Genomic DNA, 5,394 nt, shown 5'->3' on the forward strand with positions numbered 1-5,394 from the left:
CAACCTTTCAGGTTGCCATCGCAATATATAGCTTCTCCAAACCCAATTGTCAACCTCACCTGTCCGCGGCGAATCCTGTTTCACTAACAGACGAGGCTCTGGCGACCCCAAGCTCCTCATGGAACTTGGGGGTAGGGAGGGAGGGAATGGCCTGAAGGTTTAATGTGACCACATAAATCGTTCCCGAGATGGTCGGGCTAGCACCTTAATGATGCTATGGTACCGGAGCGTACCGGTTTTGTATCCGGCAAAAGACCATCACATCGATAACACTCCCCAAAGCCTTCGGGGAGCAACCTTATCGCTACAACAACAACAACAACAACACGACCAAATCCCGAAAACATGTAAATTGGGGACTTTAACATTTTTTATATATTTTGTCAGTATTTTTGAATAAGCTGGGTTCAATTTTCACTCAGTGCTAAAACGATGCCATAAAAAATACACGTCTTCGGTATTATTCTATTATTTTAGGCACCCCTTTTGCGTAGGCTACCTTTGGCCGCGACTCATAAAAATAATCCTTAGCCGATCCAATCCGGCTGCGCCATGCACAGTAATTCTGCGTAGAACATCTTTCTGCATAGGCGGCGTTCGGCCGCGCTTATAAAAAAATAACCCTGGGCTACACCATGCTAAGTCAGGGTGTGTGGTATAACCGTTGCTACCGCCACGGTTATGTCCTTCTGCGTAGTACACCCTTCTGCGTAGTCGCCCTTCGGCCTCACTTTAAAAAAATAACCCTTAGCCGATCCAACACCGGCTACGCAATCTACAGTATTTCTGCGTAGGCGGTTCTCTTTGATTACACTGGCGTTATTGCACGTCGCATAAATTGTTACTAGTGTTACACTTTACCCTAAATCACTGTATATAACTTTATAATTTTAAATATTGTTTTAACATAAATACTTATCAGAAAAATGCCATTACTTCAAAAGTTCTCGAAATAAATTTATTTTGATATTTGCTACAAAAAAGAAATAATATATAAAATCCGAGGTGCTATTTTGGTAATTGCTGTAGTTGAGGTAAATATATATGGCACGACCTGCAAACTAAAACCCATACTCATACATTATTCAGGATAAATACTTTTACAGAGCAAAAATGGACGAAGTGACTATTATAAAATCCAACAAAGGAGGAATCAAGCTCGGAGTTACTGGTTATATGTACCATGTAGACAAACAACGAGATGGTAGAGTGCATTGGTGTTGTGACAAACGCAAGACTAATTTCGGCATGGGAAGAGCAAGTACCTTAATTGAAGAGAATGGAGAGCACACTTTAATTAATTCTAGTTTGGAACACAGCCATGATCCCTTTGCTGCTGATCTTGATGTTGGTAAGGCTGCCAATTCTCTTAAGAGAGAGTCGTGAGATTCGATAGCAAAACCATGTCAGATAATTTCCACCATAACCGCCGAGTGCAAACAACATAGCAGAAAATATTTGCCTTCAGCGCGTGCACAACAACAAAAGATATATAAATTGCAATTAAGGAACCCACAATGCATTGAAGAGCTAGAAATACCGCACCACTGAAATAATCTTAATTAAAAGTATCTAATAATCCTAAGCTTTTTCCTACGTTCCTATTCCAAGCTTTTTATGCTCTATTTAAAAAAATATTCAACAATCGCATGAAGTTTGCAAAGATTTTTGTCAAATTTTTTTAGAAAACCTTATAAACTAGATGTATAACAAAAAAATATTTTGAATATAAATATTTGCTGATGAATTTAACTGACAGTGCCAATACCATCAACTAAATGGTTCTTATAAATATTGTAATCACATAATTTAAAACAAAATATTACTATGAGTACCTACGTTTATTATTGCAAAATCACGAAAAAAAGAAAATTGCATAAAGTACCCTCAATGTAAAATTATTCCTCTGAATGTATATAGCGCATTCTAAACTAAAAAATGTCAAAACTGAAAAAAATTTTAAATCGGTATTTAAATGTAAATCGATCCATCGAAGCATCGTGAAATAACTTATGTTTTTTGGTAGTTAACGTTATCGTTTAGCCTGGTTTTGTTAAGAATTTTGGTATTTTTGTGGTATAAATCAACATTCAACACAAAGCTACTCTGATTATGAGTTGCAACACTTTTTGGTTTAGGTTGCGATATGTAAAATTACATATTTTTGTACAGAGTTCCAAAATGTAAAGGAAAAAATTGTATATTTGTCTATTAATTAAATTATTAAAAAGATATTGTTATATTAATGATATAGAGAAGCGCCAACACGAATGCAAGTGGTTTCAAACCACTGGCAGGCAATTCACCACTTTAACTCTCAGAAAAAAAGTAAAATTGTTCATTTTATGTAAAAAATTTTGAAAGTTGCAATTGAAGTTCTGAAAGCTCGGGAATTTCAATTGAAGACAAAAAATTACAATTGAAGTTCAGAATTTTCAATAAAAGTTCAGTAAATTATTATTGAAGCTCAGGAATTTCAACAGCAGTACAGAAAATTACAACTGAAGTTCGGAAAATTACAATTTAAGTTCAATTATAATTTTCTGAACTACAACCAGAAATTCTGAACTTCAGTTTTAATTTTCTGAACTACCTACAAATAGAAATTCTGAGCTTGAATTTAAATTTTCTGAACTCGAATTGAAATTTTTGAACTTCAGTTGTAACTTTCGAACCTCAATTGCAGCTTTCTGAACTAAAATAAAGAAGGTATAGCATTAAAATTGGCGAATTACAAGTCAACTTGCTCAAATTGTGAATTGCCTACTCGCGATTTGATAGTTTACTGCAACCAATAGTTCTGTTATTTCTTCTCTTTTGTTTTCTATATCATTAATTAATTTATTTAAGTTTCCCTTAACTTTGTATGCATACAATCGAATTTATGGCTCACCAACAAGACTGAAAAACTGTTCCTTCCTTTTGACTTATAGTTAATAATTTACAACTATTATAAAAATGTTGAATAAAAGAAATGTTAATGGATTTGAATTAAAGAAATGTTTTATTTATATAGCAGTAAAATCCAATTAAAAAAACGGTCATAATACTAGTCAAAAGGCGGTCATATTAACGTAAAAATACTCGTAAAGTTACAGGTATATAACTTAAAAATGACTGCCATTTGACAGTTAACGTGAATGTAAGAACAGTACAGCACTATAGCTTGTTTACATTTCGATAACCCAATACCGTATATGTGTGAGCAGTATGAACAATCACATAAATAGGTACGACGGAATGGACTGCTCACAAAACTTAACCCCGCCCTGTACAAATGCTACTTAATGATTTACGTGTTCCATCGACACAGATTTTAGTCATTTTACTCACCAATTTACGGGTACATTTTTGCTGGGTAACAGCTACTTCCCAGCAAAAATCTAGTGACTGAAAATGGCGACCAACAACAAAATATCCCACATTGTTCCACAATTGTTAGTATGACAGAATGAGATGGCCTATTTGAAATATCCGATCAATATATGCTTGCCTTTTCTTACATGCTATGTACCCTCAAATACGTCACAAAAATTGTATGCGAATCCGGCATTTGTTTTCAGCTTGAAACCGCAAGCGCAGCAAGAGCAGAGTAATAAAAATTTATTTACAAATAATTTCGGATATAATAAAAACTAAATTTAAATTAAGTGTTGTGTGCGCTACGGTATTTGCATTTTATATTAATACTACATTTATATTTTCCACAAAGGAATCAAAATCAAGTAAGTTTTAATGCGATATGGGAAAAGCCATTTTCTGGGAAATCTAACATCATTTTCCCATATCGCTACACATCCATTCATTCATTTTCATTGCTGGTGCTACAAAATCTGCATCGTTTAATCTGTTATATTGTAGGATTTGCTTTAATATAATTGAATTAATAAAAAACTATTATTTACAGGATATCGAAAATTTGCCCCATTATCGACAGAGGTAATTTCGCGTCCGGCAACAATCAATATTGGCAGGATTGGACAAGGTAAGTCCACTGTTGTGAAAGCTATTTCCGGAGTTCAAACGAAAAGCCATTTTTTATGCAATGCCACGACAGCAGCAGCAACAACCTATCTGCCAATGCCACAACAGTGGGGCTATCCACTACAACCTGGTCCACCTGGTTGCCCTCCACAACCTCAACATCCAGGCTATCCTCTACAACAACCAAGTGCACCAGGTGGTTACATGGGTCAAATGATGCCACCAACACAACCTGGATAGGCGCCAATGCCCAGTCATCCACCCGTGCCGGGTCAACCCCCAATACCCGGACCTCATGGTTATAATGTACGCTAATACAACTAAAATATTTCAAATATTACTGATGATTATTTTTGTATTATTTTTTTTAGCAACCACCTGCACCTGGTACTGGTATATATCAACAGCCGCAACAGTAGCCCAACGCCGTTTAGATCTCGATCAGATGCCTAATCCGATAAGCGTTATCGTTGAAAATCAAAATAGCGCTGGTGGTGCTTTTATTACTAATGAACAGGGTATATTATCACCATTGGTGACCACAAAATATGTGGTACAAGATCAGGGTAACTCCTCGCCACGTTACGTTAGGTATTGATATTCGAAATTAATTTTTTCTTTGCCAATTACATTGATCTTTCTCGTTTGCAGGCCTTTTTGTATTGCATACCTGCAACAGCTGATTTATTAAAAACAACAGCTTTGTCCTTTACACTTACCATCTCACCAATCGCACGCACGGTTGAGGGTGAATATGAGCCACCCATTGTAAATTTTGGTGAAATGTGTCCAATTAGATGTAATCGTTTGCAAGGCTAAAATGCAATTTGTAGATGCTGGTCGCCGTTTCCAATGTCTAATGTGTAAAGTAACAACATATGGTAAAAAAAATCTTTCACTTTTACTTGTGTTCATTGATACATATTTTTTCTCAACAGTGCTAACTGAATATTTCCAACATTTGGGCCACAACGGACAGCGTGTCGATAAATATGAATGTCCTGAACTTGTATTGGGTACATGAGTTTTTGTGTAAAAAATATTTGGATACCGATAGCTCTCAAGGTAGGTTGAGGGGTCGACTGCTAATACGCGTCAAAAAATATCGAGAGAAGTGTCAAAAGACGCATATTAATCTCGAGAACAATAATCCGATGGCAGAAAAGAAAAATTTTGTCTCTGTCCGGAGATATTTGCAGTTGAAGTTGGCGATTTTCATGTGGTTGTTGTTGTGTTTGTACCCCCAAAAAAATTTGTGCATCACAGTGGCGGTAGCCATGGTTTTACCACACACCCGGACTTGGCATGGCGTAGCCTAGGGTTATTTTTTATAAGCGCGACCGAAGGCCGCCAACGCAGAAAGGTGTTCTGCGCAAAAATACTATGGATCCCACCCCCAGTTTCGGAGGT

General features: G+C 36.3%; 1 long non-coding RNA gene across 1 annotated transcript; it reads left to right on the top strand.

Annotated features, from left to right (window-relative positions):
* The first annotated feature begins 4,208 nt into the window (after nucleotides 1-4,208).
* LOC137241719 (uncharacterized) lies at nucleotides 4,209-4,743 on the top strand. The gene is made up of 3 exons (XR_010950020.1): nucleotides 4,209-4,290; nucleotides 4,356-4,575; nucleotides 4,636-4,743. It is a non-coding gene; the product is annotated as an uncharacterized lncRNA (long non-coding RNA).
* Nucleotides 4,744-5,394: the final 651 nt, after the last annotated feature.

The sequence above is a fragment of the Eurosta solidaginis genome, chromosome 1 (assembly GCF_040869045.1).
Source record: "Eurosta solidaginis isolate ZX-2024a chromosome 1, ASM4086904v1, whole genome shotgun sequence".
NCBI lineage: Eukaryota > Metazoa > Arthropoda > Insecta > Diptera > Tephritidae > Eurosta > Eurosta solidaginis.